The following is a 16,686-nucleotide window of genomic DNA, read 5'->3' as shown; positions in this document are numbered from 1 at the left end:
TGTAAAAGGAAAAACTGTGCTTTGGTTCCAGTAGGAATGCAAGCCTCCTTTCTCCTGTAGGTACGGGGTCATTGGGTAAGAGTTCCTAGAGGTAGGCGAAGCAGATTGTGTATCTTAGTGAAGCTCCACAGAGGGCAATGAGGCAGACTTCCATGGCATGTAGGACGTGAGAGAACAGAATCCCTGGAGCTGTTGAAGAGCTGAGTCCACCTAGCTTCCTAAGGAAGGGTGCAGCGAGTTGCCCTACACTCTGATTACATAGAGTGACTGGGAAAGGCTTCTAGGCCTGGATGTTTCTTAGAAGAGCAAAGAAGACTGCTGGTACTCACTGTATTTCTACGAAAAAGGGTGCCTACACGAGGGTGCCTTGTGTCTGGTAAGTGAAGAAACATTCAAGTAAAGCAGAACTTCCAATACGACATAATGGAAACTGCTAAGCGCTTTCGCTTCCGCAAGGCTTTTCAGGCCTTAGCTTGAGGCAAACACTCACGTCAAGTTTCCCTGTAGCTCTAGAGCAGGACAGCAGGAGCTCCCACCCATGCTATGGAAGCACCGTGTTTCCTTAGAGAAAACTCCTTTTCTTTCGAGAGGGGTGCCTACAGTGACCAGAAGCCAGGTAAAAACAGTGTTATTTAGGATTCTTCAGGGAAGCATGTTTAGAGATTTAACATGGGAAAGCAAGGCTTGTGCCATCAGGTCTCCTTCTCGGGTTAACATGCAGCCGAAACCCTTCTGATTTCTAACAAGTCAATAGAGACTCTAGCCAAACCCTGGTCCCTTGCTGAATCAACTTTTCTTCACAAGGTTTTCTGCATGTATCGAACTCCCTCATTCTTGGAACGCTCTATGTAACCCTTCGGGCCTAAACCTATTCTAAAGTCCTGCAGTATAACAGGAAAAACTTTGCTTAGATTCCAGTAGGAATGCAAGCCTCCTTTCTCCTGTAGGTATGGGGTCCTTGGGTAAGAGTTCCTAGAAGAAGGCGAAGCAGATTGTGTTTCTTAGTGTAGCTCCAATGAGAGCAATGAGGCAGACTTCAATGGCATGTATGTCGTGAGAGAACAGAATCCCTGGAGCTGTTGAAGAGCTGAGTCCACCTAGCTTTCTAAGGAAGGGTGCAGCGAGTTGCCTTAAACTCTGAATACATAGTGTGACTGGGAAAGGCTTCTAGGTCGGGATGTTTCTTAGAAGGGTAAAGGAGACTGCTGGTACTCACTGTAGTTGTACGAAAAAGGGTGCCTACACTAGGGTGCCTAGTGTCTGGTAGAGTGAAGAAACGTTCAAGTAAAGCAGAACTTCCAATCCGACATAATGGAAAATGCTAAGCGCTTTTGCTTCAGCAGGGCTTTTCAGGCCTTAGCTTGAGGCAAGGACTCACGTCAAGTTACCCTGTAGCTCTAGAGCATGACAGGAGGAACTCCCACCCATGCTATGGAAGCACCGTGTTTCCTTAGAGAAACTCCTTTTCTTTCCAGAGGGCTGCCCACAGTGAATCGAGGCCAGTCAAAACAGTGTTATTTAGGTATCTCAGGCTGGCGTGGCTAGAGATTTAAAATGGGAACGCAAGGCTTAGGCATTCAAGTCTTCTTTTCCGGTGAACATGCACCCGGACACCTTCTTATATCTAAGAAGTCCAAAGAGACTCTAGCTACACCCTGGTCCCTTGCTGAATCAACTTTTCTTCACAGAGTGTTCTGCATATATGGAACTCCCTCATCCTTGGAACGTTCTATGTATGCTATAGGGCCGAAGCCTATTCTAAAGTCCTGCAGTGTAAAAGGAAAAACTGTGCTTTGGTTCCAGTAGGAATGCAAGCCTCCTTTCTCCTGTAGGTATGGGGTCATTGGGTAAGAGTTCCTAGAGGTAGGCGAAGCAGATTGTGTATCTTAGTGAAGCTCCACAGAGGGCAATGAGGCAGACTTCCATGGCATGTAGGACGTGAGAGAACAGAATCCCTGGAGCTGTTGAAGAGCTGAGTCCACCTAGCTTCCTAAGGAAGGGTGCAGCGAGTTGCCCTACACTCTGATTACATAGAGTGACTGGGAAAGGCGTCTAGGTCTGGATGTTTCTTAGAAGAGCAAAGAAGACTGCTGGTACTCACTGTATTTCTACGAAAAAGGGTGCCTACACGAGGGTGCCTTGTGTCTGGTAAGTGAAGAAACATTCAAGTAAAGCAGAACTTGGAATACGACATAATGGAAACTGCTAAGCGCTTTCGCTTCCGCAAGGCTTTTCAGGCCTTAGCTTGAGGCAAACACTCACGTCAAGTTTCGCTGTAGCTCTAGAGCAGGACAGTAGGAGCTCCCACCCATGCTATGGAGGCACCGTGTTTCCTTAGAGAAAACTCCTTTTCTTTCGAGAGGGCTGCCTACAGTGACCAGAAGCCAGGTAAAAACAGTGTTATTTAGGATTCTTCAGGGAAGCATGTTTAGAGATTTAACATGGGAAAGCAAGGCTTGTGCCATCAGGTCTCCTTCTCGGGTTAACATGCAGCCGAAACCCTTCTGATTTCTAACAAGTCAATAGAGACTCTAGCCAAACCCTGGTCCCTTGCTGAATCAACTTTTCTTCACAGGGTTTTCTGCATGTATCGAACTCCCTCATTCTTGGAACGCTCTATGTAACCCTTCGGGCCTAAACCTAGTCTAAAGTCCTGCAGTGTAACAGGAAAAACTTTGCTTAGATTCCAGTAGGAATGCAAGCCTCCTTTCTCCTGTAGGTATGGGGTCCTTGGGTAAGAGTTCCTAGAAGAAGGCGAAGCAGATTGTGTTTCTTAGTGTAGCTCCAATGAGAGCAATGAGGCAGACTTCAATGGCATGTATGTCGTGAGAGAACAGAATCCCTGGAGCTGTTGAAGAGCTGAGTCCACCTAGCTTTCTAAGGAAGGGTGCAGCGAGTTGCCTTAAACTCTGAATACATAGTGTGACTGGGAAAGGCTTCTAGGTCGGGATGTTTCTTAGAAGGGTAAAGGAGACTGCTGGTACTCACTGTAGTTGTACGAAAAAGGGTGCCTACACTAGGGTGCCTAGTGTCTGGTAGAGTGAAGAAACGTTCAAGTAAAGCAGAACTTCCAATACGACATAATGGAAAATGCCAAGCGCTTTCGCTTCAGCAGGGCTTTTCAGGCCTTAGCTTGAGGCAAGGACTCACGTCAAGTTACCCTGTAGCTCTAGAGCATGACAGGAGGAACTCCCACCCATGCTATGGAAGCACCGTGTTTCCTTAGAGAAACTCCTTTTCTTTCCAGAGGGCTGCCCACAGTGAATCGAGGAGAGTCAAAACAGTGTTATTTAGGTATCTCAGGCTGGCGTGGCTAGAGATTTAAAATGGGAACGCAAGGCTTAGGCATTCAAGTCTTCTTTTCCGGTGAACATGCACCCAGACACCTTCTTATATCTAAGAAGTCCAAAGAGACTCTAGCTACACCCTGGTCCCTTGCTGAATCAACTTTTCTTCACAGAGTGTTCTGCATATATGGAACTCCCTCATCCTTGGAACGTTCTATGTATGCTATAGGGCCGAAGCCTATTCTAAAGTCCTGCAGTGTAAAAGGAAAAACTGTGCTTTGGTTCCAGTAGGAATGCAAGCCTCCTTTCTCCTGTAGGTATGGGGTCATTGGGTAAGAGTTCCTAGAGGTAGGCGAAGCAGATTGTGTATCTTAGTGAAGCTCCACAGAGGGCAATGAGGCAGACTTCCATGGCATGTAGGACGTGAGAGAACAGAATCCCTGGAGCTGTTGAAGAGCTGAGTCCACCTAGCTTCCTAAGGAAGGGTGCAGCGAGTTGCCCTACACTCTGATTACATAGAGTGACTGGGAAAGGCTTCTAGGTCTGGATGTTTCTTAGAAGAGCAAAGAAGACTGCTGGTACTCACTGTATTTCTACGAAAAAGGGTGCCTACACGAGGGTGCCTTGTGTCTGGTAAGTGAAGAAACATTCAAGTAAAGCAGAACTTGGAATACGACATAATGGAAACTGCTAAGCGCTTTCGCTTCCGCAAGGCTTTTCAGGCCTTAGCTTGAGGCAAACACTCACGTCAAGTTTCCCTGTAGCTCTAGAGCAGGACAGCAGGAGCTCCCACCCATGCTATGGAAGCACCGTGTTTCCTTAGAGAAAACTCCTTTTCTTTCGAGAGGGCTGCCTACAGTGACCAGAAGCCAGGTAAAAACAGTGTTATTTAGGATTCTTCAGGGAAGCATGTTTAGAGATTTAACATGGGAAAGCAAGGCTTGTGCCATCAGGTCTCCTTCTCGGGTTAACATGCAGCCGAAACCCTTCTGATTTCTAACAAGTCAATAGAGACTCTAGCCAAACCCTGGTCCCTTGCTGAATCAACTTTTCTTCACAGGGTTTTCTGCATGTATCGAACTCCCTCATTCTTGGAACGCTCTATGTAACCCTTCGGGCCTAAACCTAGTCTAAAGTCCTGCAGTGTAACAGGAGAAACTTTGCTTAGATTCCAGTAGGAATGCAAGCCTCCTTTCTCCTGTAGGTATGGGGTCCTTGGGTAAGAGTTCCTAGAAGAAGGCGAAGCAGATTGTGTTTCTTAGTGTAGCTCCAATGAGAGCAATGAGGCAGACTTCAATGGCATGTATGTCGTGAGAGAACAGAATCCCTGGAGCTGTTGAAGACCTGAGTCCACCTAGCTTTCTAAGGAAGGGTGCAGCGAGTTGCCTTAAACTCTGAATACATAGTGTGACTGGGAAAGGCTTCTAGGTCTGGATGTTTCTTAGAAGGGTAAAGGAGACTGCTGGTACTCACTGTAGTTGTACGAAAAAGGGTGCCTACACTAGGGTGCCTAGTGTCTGGTAGAGTGAAGAAACGTTCAAGTAAAGCAGAACTTCCAATACGACATAATGGAAAATGCTAAGCGCTTTCGCTTCAGCAGGGCTTTTCAGGCCTTAGCTTGAGGCAAGGACTCACGTCAAGTTACCCTGTAGCTCTAGAGCATGACAGGAGGAACTCCCACCCATGCTATGGAAGCACCATGTTTCCTTAGAGAAACTCCTTTTCTTTCCAGAGGGCTGCCCACAGTGAATCGAGGCCAGTCAAAACAGTGTTATTTAGGTATCTCAGGCTGGCGTGGCTAGAGATTTAAAATGGGAACGCAAGACTTAGGCATTCAAGTCTTCTTTTCCGGTGAACATGCACCCGGACACCTTCTTATATCTAAGAAGTCCAAAGAGACTCTAGCTACACCCTGGTCCCTTGCTGAATCAACTTTTCTTCACAGAGTGTTCTGCATATATGGAACTCCCTCATCCTTGGAACGTTCTATGTATGCTATAGGGCCGAAGCCTATTCTAAAGTCCTGCAGTGTAAAAGGAAAAACTGTGCTTTGGTTCCAGTAGGAATGCAAGCCTCCTTTCTCCTGTAGGTATGGGGTCATTGGGTAAGAGTTCCTAGAGGTAGGCGAAGCAGATTGTGTATCTTAGTGAAGCTCCACAGAGGGCAATGAGGCAGACTTCCATGGCATGTAGGACGTGAGAGAACAGAATCCCTGGAGCTGTTGAAGAGCTGAGTCCACCTAGCTTCCTAAGGAAGGGTGCAGCGAGTTGCCCTACACTCTGATTACATAGAGTGACTGGGAAAGGCTTCTAGGCCTGGATGTTTCTTAGAAGAGCAAAGAAGACTGCTGGTACTCACTGTATTTCTACGAAAAAGGGTGCCTACACGAGGGTGCCTTGTGTCTGGTAAGTGAAGAAACATTCAAGTAAAGCAGAACTTGGAATACGACATAATGGAAACTGCTAAGCGCTTTCGCTTCCGCAAGGCTTTTCAGGCCTTAGCTTGAGGCAAACACTCACGTCAAGTTTCCCTGTAGCTCTAGAGCAGGACAGCAGGAGCTCCCACCCATGCTATGGAAGCACCGTGTTTCCTTAGAGAAAACTCCTTTTCTTTCGAGAGGGCTGCCTACAGTGACCAGAAGCCAGGTAAAAACAGTGTTATTTAGGATTCTTCAGGGAAGCATGTTTAGAGATTTAACATGGGAAAGCAAGGCTTGTGCCATCAGGTCTCCTTCTCGGGTTAACATGCAGCCGAAACCCTTCTGATTTCTAACAAGTCAATAGAGACTCTAGCCAAACCCTGGTCCCTTGCTGAATCAACTTTTCTTCACAGGGTTTTCTGCATGTATCGAACTCCCTCATTCTTGGAACGCTCTATGTAACCCTTCGGGCCTAAACCTAGTCTAAAGTCCTGCAGTGTAACAGGAAAAACTTTGCTTAGATTCCAGTAGGAATGCAAGCCTCCTTTCTCCTGTAGGTATGGGGTCCTTGGGTAAGAGTTCCTAGAAGAAGGCGAAGCAGATTGTGTTTCTTAGTGTAGCTCCAATGAGAGCAATGAGGCAGACTTCAATGGCATGTATGTCGTGAGAGAACAGAATCCCTGGAGCTGTTGAAGAGCTGAGTCCACCTAGCTTTCTAAGGAAGGGTGCAGCGAGTTGCCTTAAACTCTGAATACATAGTGTGACTGGGAAAGGCTTCTAGGTCGTGATGTTTCTTAGAAGGGTAAAGGAGACTGCTGGTACTCACTGTAGTTGTACGAAAAAGGGTGCCTACACTAGGGTGCCTAGTGTCTGGTAGAGTGAAGAAACGTTCAAGTAAAGCAGAACTTCCAATACGACATAATGGAAAATGCCAAGCGCTTTCGCTTCAGCAGGGCTTTTCAGGCCTTAGCTTGAGGCAAGGACTCACGTCAAGTTACCCTGTAGCTCTAGAGCATGACAGGAGGAACTCCCACCCATGCTATGGAAGCACCGTGTTTCCTTAGAGAAACTCCTTTTCTTTCCAGAGGGCTGCCCACAGTGAATCGAGGCCAGTCAAAACAGTGTTATTTAGGTATCTCAGGCTGGCGTGGCTAGAGATTTAAAATGGGAACGCAAGGCTTAGGCATTCAAGTCTTCTTTTCCGGTGAACATGCACCCGGACACCTTCTTATATCTAAGAAGTCCAAAGAGACTCTAGCTACACCCTGGTCCCTTGCTGAATCAACTTTTCTTCACAGAGTGTTCTGCATATATGGAACTCCCTCATCCTTGGAACGTTCTATGTATGCTATAGGGCCGAAGCCTATTCTAAAGTCCTGCAGTGTAAAAGGAAAAACTGTGCTTTGGTTCCAGTAGGAATGCAAGCCTCCTTTCTCCTGTAGGTATGGGGTCATTGGGTAAGAGTTCCTAGAGGTAGGCGAAGCAGATTGTGTATCTTAGTGAAGCTCCACAGAGGGCAATGAGGCAGACTTCCATGGCATGTAGGACATGAGAGAACAGAATCCCTGGAGCTGTTGAAGAGCTGAGTCCACCTAGCTTCCTAAGGAAGGGTGCAGCGAGTTGCCCTACACTCTGATTACATAGAGTGACTGGGAAAGGCTTCTAGGTCTGGATGTTTCTTAGAAGAGCAAAGAAGACTGCTGGTACTCACTGTATTTCTACGAAAAAGGGTGCCTACACGAGGGTGCCTTGTGTCTGGTAAGTGAAGAAACATTCAAGTAAAGCAGAACTTTGAATACGACATAATGGAAACTGCTAAGCGCTTTCGCTTCCGCAAGGCTTTTCAGGCCTTAGCTTGAGGCAAACACTCACGTCAAGTTTCCCTGTAGCTCTAGAGCAGGACAGCAGGAGCTAACACCCGTGCTATGGAAGCACCGTGTTTCCTTAGAGAAAACTCCTTTTCTTTCGAGAGGGCTGCCTACAGTGACCAGAAGCCAGGTAAAAACAGTGTTATTTAGGATTCTTCAGGGAAGCATGTTTAGAGATTTAACATGGGAAAGCAAGGCTTGTGCCATCAGGTCTCCTTCTCGGGTTAACATGCAGCCGAAACCCTTCTGATTTCTAACAAGTCAATAGAGACTCTAGCCAAACCCTGGTCCCTTGCTGAATCAACTTTTCTTCACAGGGTTTTCTGCATGTATCGAACTCCCTCATTCTTGGAACGCTCTATGTAACCCTTCGGGCCTAAACCTAGTCTAAAATCCTGCAGTGTAACAGGAGAAACTTTGCTTAGATTCCAGTAGGAATGCAAGCCTCCTTTCTCCTGTAGGTATGGGGTCCTTGGGTAAGAGTTCCTAGAAGAAGGCGAAGCAGATTGTGTTTCTTAGTGTAGCTCCAATGAGAGCAATGAGGCAGACTTCAATGGCATGTATGTCGTGAGAGAACAGAATCCCTGGAGCTGTTGAAGACCTGAGTCCACCTAGCTTTCTAAGGAAGGGTGCAGCGAGTTGCCTTAAACTCTGAATACATAGTGTGACTGGGAAAGGCTTCTAGGTCTGGATGTTTCTTAGAAGGGTAAAGGAGACTGCTGGTACTCACTGTAGTTGTACGAAAAAGGGTGCCTACACTAGGGTGCCTAGTGTCTGGTAGAGTGAAGAAACGTTCAAGTAAAGCAGAACTTCCAATACGACATAATGGAAAATGCTAAGCGCTTTCGCTTCAGCAGGGCTTTTCAGGCCTTAGCTTGAGGCAAGGACTCACGTCAAGTTACCCTGTAGCTCTAGAGCATGACAGGAGGAACTCCCACCCATGCTATGGAAGCACCATGTTTCCTTAGAGAAACTCCTTTTCTTTCCAGAGGGCTGCCCACAGTGAATCGAGGCCAGTCAAAACAGTGTTATTTAGGTATCTCAGGCTGGCGTGGCTAGAGATTTAAAATGGGAACGCAAGACTTAGGCATTCAAGTCTTCTTTTCCGGTGAACATGCACCCGGACACCTTCTTATATCTAAGAAGTCCAAAGAGACTCTAGCTACACCCTGGTCCCTTGCTGAATCAACTTTTCTTCACAGAGTGTTCTGCATATATGGAACTCCCTCATCCTTGGAACGTTCTATGTATGCTATAGGGCCGAAGCCTATTCTAAAGTCCTGCAGTGTAAAAGGAAAAACTGTGCTTTGGTTCCAGTAGGAATGCAAGCCTCCTTTCTCCTGTAGGTACGGGGTCATTGGGTAAGAGTTCCTAGAGGTAGGCGAAGCAGATTGTGTATCTTAGTGAAGCTCCACAGAGGGCAATGAGGCAGACTTCCATGGCATGTAGGACGTGAGAGAACAGAATCCCTGGAGCTGTTGAAGAGCTGAGTCCACCTAGCTTCCTAAGGAAGGGTGCAGCGAGTTGCCCTACACTCTGATTACATAGAGTGACTGGGAAAGGCTTCTAGGCCTGGATGTTTCTTAGAAGAGCAAAGAAGACTGCTGGTACTCACTGTATTTCTACGAAAAAGGGTGCCTACACGAGGGTGCCTTGTGTCTGGTAAGTGAAGAAACATTCAAGTAAAGCAGAACTTCCAATACGACATAATGGAAACTGCTAAGCGCTTTCGCTTCCGCAAGGCTTTTCAGGCCTTAGCTTGAGGCAAACACTCACGTCAAGTTTCCCTGTAGCTCTAGAGCAGGACAGCAGGAGCTCCCACCCATGCTATGGAAGCACCGTGTTTCCTTAGAGAAAACTCCTTTTCTTTCGAGAGGGCTGCCTACAGTGACCAGAAGCCAGGTAAAAACAGTGTTATTTAGGATTCTTCAGGGAAGCATGTTTAGAGATTTAACATGGGAAAGCAAGGCTTGTGCCATCAGGTCTCCTTCTCGGGTTAACATGCAGCCCAAACCCTTCTGATTTCTAACAAGTCAATAGAGACTCTAGCCAAACCCTGGTCCCTTGCTGAATCAACTTTTCTTCACAGGGTTTTCTGCATGTATCGAACTCCCTCATTCTTGGAACGCTCTATGTAACCCTTCGGGCCTAAACCTAGTCTAAAGTCCTGCAGTGTAACAGGAAAATCTTTGCTTAGATTCCAGTAGGAATGCAAGCCTCCTTTCTCCTGTAGGTATGGGGTCCTTGGGTAAGAGTTCCTAGAAGAAGGCGAAGCAGATTGTGTTTCTTAGTGTAGCTCCAATGAGAGCAATGAGGCAGACTTCAATGGCATGTATGTCGTGAGAGAACAGAATCCCTGGAGCTGTTGAAGAGCTGAGTCCACCTAGCTTTCTAAGGAAGGGTGCAGCGAGTTGCCTTAAACTCTGAATACATAGTGTGACTGGGAAAGGCTTCTAGGTCGGGATGTTTCTTAGAAGGGTAAAGGAGACTGCTGGTACTCACTGTAGTTGTACGAAAAAGGGTGCCTACACTAGGGTGCCTAGTGTCTGGTAGAGTGAAGAAACGTTGAAGTAAAGCAGAACTTCCAATACGACATAATGGAAAATGCCAAGCGCTTTCGCTTCAGCAGGGCTTTTCAGGCCTTAGCTTGAGGCAAGGACTCACGTCAAGTTACCCTGTAGCTCTAGAGCATGACAGGAGGAACTCCCACCCATGCTATGGAAGCACCGTGTTTCCTTAGAGAAACTCCTTTTCTTTCCAGAGGGCTGCCCACAGTGAATCGAGGAGAGTCAAAACAGTGTTATTTAGGTATCTCAGGCTGGCGTGGCTAGAGATTTAAAATGGGAACGCAAGGCTTAGGCATTCAAGTCTTCTTTTCCGGTGAACATGCACCCAGACACCTTCTTATATCTAAGAAGTCCAAAGAGATTCTAGCTACACCCTGGTCCCTTGCTGAATCAACTTTTCTTCACAGAGTGTTCTGCATATATGGAACTCCCTCATCCTTGGAACGTTCTATGTATGCTATAGGGCCGAAGCCTATTCTAAAGTCCTGCAGTGTAAAAGGAAAAACTGTGCTTTGGTTCCAGTAGGAATGCAAGCCTCCTTTCTCCTGTAGGTATGGGGTCATTGGGTAAGAGTTCCTAGAGGTAGGCGAAGCAGATTGTGTATCTTAGTGAAGCTCCACAGAGGGCAATGAGGCAGACTTCCATGGCATGTAGGACGTGAGAGAACAGAATCCCTGGAGCTGTTGAAGAGCTGAGTCCACCTAGCTTCCTAAGGAAGGGTGCAGCGAGTTGCCCTACACTCTGATTACATAGAGTGACTGGGAAAGGCTTCTAGGTCTGGATGTTTCTTAGAAGAGCAAAGAAGACTGCTGGTACTCACTGTATTTCTACGAAAAAGGGTGCCTACACGAGGGTGCCTTGTGTCTGGTAAGTGAAGAAACATTCAAGTAAAGCAGAACTTGGAATACGACATAATGGAAACTGCTAAGCGCTTTCGCTTCCGCAAGGCTTTTCAGGCCTTAGCTTGAGGCAAACACTCACGTCAAGTTTCCCTGTAGCTCTAGAGCAGGACAGCAGGAGCTCCCACCCGTGCTATGGAAGCACCGTGTTTCCTTAGAGAAAACTCCTTTTCTTTCGAGAGGGCTGCCTACAGTGACCAGAAGCCAGGTAAAAACAGTGTTATTTAGGATTCTTCAGGGAAGCATGTTTAGAGATTTAACATGGGAAAGCAAGGCTTGTGCCATCAGGTCTCCTTCTCGGGTTAACATGCAGCCGAAACCCTTCTGATTTCTAACAAGTCAATAGAGACTCTAGCCAAACCCTGGTCCCTTGCTGAATCAACTTTTCTTCACAGGGTTTTCTGCATGTATCGAACTCCCTCATTCTTGGAACGCTCTATGTAACCCTTCGGGCCTAAACCTAGTCTAAAGTCCTGCAGTGTAACAGGAGAAACTTTGCTTAGATTCCAGTAGGAATGCAAGCCTCCTTTCTCCTGTAGGTATGGGGTCCTTGGGTAAGAGTTCCTAGAAGAAGGCGAAGCAGATTGTGTTTCTTAGTGTAGCTCCAATGAGAGCAATGAGGCAGACTTCAATGGCATGTATGTCGTGAGAGAACAGAATCCCTGGAGCTGTTGAAGACCTGAGTCCACCTAGCTTTCTAAGGAAGGGTGCAGCGAGTTGCCTTAAACTCTGAATACATAGTGTGACTGGGAAAGGCTTCTAGGTCTGGATGTTTCTTAGAAGGGTAAAGGAGACTGCTGGTACTCACTGTAGTTGTACGAAAAAGGGTGCCTACACTAGGGTGCCTAGTGTCTGGTAGAGTGAAGAAACGTTCAAGTAAAGCAGAACTTCCAATACGACATAATGGAAAATGCTAAGCGCTTTCGCTTCAGCAGGGCTTTTCAGGCCTTAGCTTGAGGCAAGGACTCACGTCAAGTTACCCTGTAGCTCTAGAGCATGACAGGAGGAACTCCCACCCATGCTATGGAAGCACCATGTTTCCTTAGAGAAACTCCTTTTCTTTCCAGAGGGCTGCCCACAGTGAATCGAGGCCAGTCAAAACAGTGTTATTTAGGTATCTCAGGCTGGCGTGGCTAGAGATTTAAAATGGGAACGCAAGACTTAGGCATTCAAGTCTTCTTTTCCGGTGAACATGCACCCGGACACCTTCTTATATCTAAGAAGTCCAAAGAGACTCTAGCTACACCCTGGTCCCTTGCTGAATCAACTTTTCTTCACAGAGTGTTCTGCATATATGGAACTCCCTCATCCTTGGAACGTTCTATGTATGCTATAGGGCCGAAGCCTATTCTAAAGTCCTGCAGTGTAAAAGGAAAAACTGTGCTTTGGTTCCAGTAGGAATGCAAGCCTCCTTTCTCCTGTAGGTAGGGGGTAATTGGGTAAGAGTTCCTAGAGGTAGGCGAAGCAGATTGTGTATCTTAGTGAAGCTCCACAGAGGGCAATGAGGCAGACTTCCATGGCATGTAGGACGTGAGAGAACAGAATCCCTGGAGCTGTTGAAGAGCTGAGTCCACCTAGCTTCCTAAGGAAGGGTGCAGCGAGTTGCCCTACACTCTGATTACATAGAGTGACTGGGAAAGGCTTCTAGGCCTGGATGTTTCTTAGAAGAGCAAAGAAGACTGCTGGTACTCACTGTATTTCTACGAAAAAGGGTGCCTACACGAGGGTGCCTTGTGTCTGGTAAGTGAAGAAACATTCAAGTAAAGCAGAACTTGGAATACGACATAATGGAAACTGCTAAGCGCTTTCGCTTCCGCAAGGCTTTTCAGGCCTTAGCTTGAGGCAAACACTCACGTCAAGTTTCCCTGTAGCTCTAGAGCAGGACAGCAGGAGCTCCCACCCATGCTATGGAAGCACCGTGTTTCCTTAGAGAAAACTCCTTTTCTTTCGAGAGGGCTGCCTACAGTGACCAGAAGCCAGGTAAAAACAGTGTTATTTAGGATTCTTCAGGGAAGCATGTTTAGAGATTTAACATGGGAAAGCAAGGCTTGTGCCATCAGGTCTCCTTCTCGGGTTAACATGCAGCCGAAACCCTTCTGATTTCTAACAAGTCAATAGAGACTCTAGCCAAACCCTGGTCCCTTGCTGAATCAACTTTTCTTCACAAGGTTTTCTGCATGTATCGAACTCCCTCATTCTTGGAACGCTCTATGTAACCCTTCGGGCCTAAACCTATTCTAAAGTCCTGCAGTATAACAGGAAAAACTTTGCTTAGATTCCAGTAGGAATGCAAGCCTCCTTTCTCCTGTAGGTATGGGGTCCTTGGGTAAGAGTTCCTAGAAGAAGGCGAAGCAGATTGTGTTTCTTAGTGTAGCTCCAATGAGAGCAATGAGGCAGACTTCAATGGCATGTATGTCGTGAGAGAACAGAATCCCTGGAGCTGTTGAAGAGCTGAGTCCACCTAGCTTTCTAAGGAAGGGTGCAGCGAGTTGCCTTAAACTCTGAATACATAGTGTGACTGGGAAAGGCTTCTAGGTCGGGATGTTTCTTAGAAGGGTAAAGGAGACTGCTGGTACTCACTGTAGTTGTACGAAAAAGGGTGCCTACACTAGGGTGCCTAGTGTCTGGTAGAGTGAAGAAACGTTCAAGTAAAGCAGAACTTCCAATCCGACATAATGGAAAATGCTAAGCGCTTTCGCTTCAGCAGGGCTTTTCAGGCCTTAGCTTGAGGCAAGGACTCACGTCAAGTTACCCTGTAGCTCTAGAGCATGACAGGAGGAACTCCCACCCATGCTATGGAAGCACCGTGTTTCCTTAGAGAAACTCCTTTTCTTTCCAGAGGGCTGCCCACAGTGAATCGAGGCCAGTCAAAACAGTGTTATTTAGGTATCTCAGGCTGGCGTGGCTAGAGATTTAAAATGGGAACGCAAGGCTTAGGCATTCAAGTCTTCTTTTCCGGTGAACATGCACCCGGACACCTTCTTATATCTAAGAAGTCCAAAGAGACTCTAGCTACACCCTGGTCCCTTGCTGAATCAACTTTTCTTCACAGAGTGTTCTGCATATATGGAACTCCCTCATCCTTGGAACGTTCTATGTATGCTATAGGGCCGAAGCCTATTCTAAAGTCCTGCAGTGTAAAAGGAAAAACTGTGCTTTGGTTCCAGTAGGAATGCAAGCCTCCTTTCTCCTGTAGGTACGGGGTCATTGGGTAAGAGTTCCTAGAGGTAGGCGAAGCAGATTGTGTATCTTAGTGAAGCTCCACAGAGGGCAATGAGGCAGACTTCCATGGCATGTAGGACGTGAGAGAACAGAATCCCTGGAGCTGTTGAAGAGCTGAGTCCACCTAGCTTCCTAAGGAAGGGTGCAGCGAGTTGCCCTACACTCTGATTACATAGAGTGACTGGGAAAGGCGTCTAGGTCTGGAAGTTTCTTAGAAGAGCAAAGAAGACTGCTGGTACTCACTGTATTTCTACGAAAAAGGGTGCCTACACGAGGGTGCCTTGTGTCTGGTAAGTGAAGAAACATTCAAGTAAAGCAGAACTTGGAATACGACATAATGGAAACTGCTAAGCGCTTTCGCTTCCGCAAGGCTTTTCAGGCCTTAGCTTGAGGCAAACACTCACGTCAAGTTTCGCTGTAGCTCTAGAGCAGGACAGCAGGAGCTCCCACCCATGCTATGGAGGCACCGTGTTTCCTTAGAGAAAACTCCTTTTCTTTCGAGAGGGCTGCCTACAGTGACCAGAAGCCAGGTAAAAACAGTGTTATTTAGGATTCTTCAGGGAAGCATGTTTAGAGATTTAACATGGGAAAGCAAGGCTTGTGCCATCAGGTCTCCTTCTCGGGTTAACATGCAGCCGAAACCCTTCTGATTTCTAACAAGTCAATAGAGACTCTAGCCAAACCCTGGTCCCTTGCTGAATCAACTTTTCTTCACAGGGTTTTCTGCATGTATCGAACTCCCTCATTCTTGGAACGCTCTATGTAACCCTTCGGGCCTAAACCTAGTCTAAAGTCCTGCAGTGTAACAGGAAAAACTTTGCTTAGATTCCAGTAGGAATGCAAGCCTCCTTTCTCCTGTAGGTATGGGGTCCTTGGGTAAGAGTTCCTAGAAGAAGGCGAAGCAGATTGTGTTTCTTAGTGTAGCTCCAATGAGAGCAATGAGGCAGACTTCAATGGCATGTATGTCGTGAGAGAACAGAATCCCTGGAGCTGTTGAAGAGCTGAGTCCACCTAGCTTTCTAAGGAAGGGTGCAGCGAGTTGCCTTAAACTCTGAATACATAGTGTGACTGGGAAAGGCTTCTAGGTCGTGATGTTTCTTAGAAGGGTAAAGGAGACTGCTGGTACTCACTGTAGTTGTACGAAAAAGGGTGCCTACACTAGGGTGCCTAGTGTCTGGTAGAGTGAAGAAACGTTCAAGTAAAGCAGAACTTCCAATACGACATAATGGAAAATGCCAAGCGCTTTCGCTTCAGCAGGGCTTTTCAGGCCTTAGCTTGAGGCAAGGACTCACGTCAAGTTACCCTGTAGCTCTAGAGCATGACAGGAGGAACTCCCACCCATGCTATGGAAGCACCGTGTTTCCTTAGAGAAACTCCTTTTCTTTCCAGAGGGCTGCCCACAGTGAATCGAGGCCAGTCAAAACAGTGTTATTTAGGTATCTCAGGCTGGCGTGGCTAGAGATTTAAAATGGGAACGCAAGGCTTAGGCATTCAAGTCTTCTTTTCCGGTGAACATGCACCCGGACACCTTCTTATATCTAAGAAGTCCAAAGAGACTCTAGCTACACCCTGGTCCCTTGCTGAATCAACTTTTCTTCACAGAGTGTTCTGCATATATGGAACTCCCTCATCCTTGGAACGTTCTATGTATGCTATAGGGCCGAAGCCTATTCTAAAGTCCTGCAGTGTAAAAGGAAAAACTGTGCTTTGGTTCCAGTAGGAATGCAAGCCTCCTTTCTCCTGTAGGTATGGGGTCATTGGGTAAGAGTTCCTAGAGGTAGGCGAAGCAGATTGTGTATCTTAGTGAAGCTCCACAGAGGGCAATGAGGCAGACTTCCATGGCATGTAGGACATGAGAGAACAGAATCCCTGGAGCTGTTGAAGAGCTGAGTCCACCTAGCTTCCTAAAGAAGGGTGCAGCGAGTTGCCCTACACTCTGATTACATAGAGTGACTGGGAAAGGCTTCTAGGTCTGGATGTTTCTTAGAAGAGCAAAGAAGACTGCTGGTACTCACTGTATTTCTACGAAAAAGGGTGCCTACACGAGGGTGCCTTGTGTCTGGTAAGTGAAGAAACATTCAAGTAAAGCAGAACTTGGAATACGACATAATGGAAACTGCTAAGCGCTTTCGCTTCCGCAAGGCTTTTCAGGCCTTAGCTTGAGGCAAACACTCACGTCAAGTTTCCCTGTAGCTCTAGAGCAGGACAGCAGGAGCTAACACCCGTGCTATGGAAGCACCGTGTTTCCTTAGAGAAAACTCCTTTTCTTTCGAGAGGGCTGCCTACAGTGACCAGAAGCCAGGTAAAAACAGTGTTATTTAGGATTCTTCAGGGAAGCATGTTTAGAGATTTAACATGGGAAAGCAAGGCTTGTGCCATCAGGTCTCCTTCTCGGGTTAACATGCAGCCGAAACCCTTCTGATT

This window comes from Balaenoptera physalus (assembly GCF_965194825.1).
Source record: "Balaenoptera physalus genome assembly, chromosome: 21".
NCBI lineage: Eukaryota > Metazoa > Chordata > Mammalia > Artiodactyla > Balaenopteridae > Balaenoptera > Balaenoptera physalus.
The sequence above is the reverse complement of the archived record's forward strand: the minus strand, read 5'-3'. Positions refer to the sequence as shown.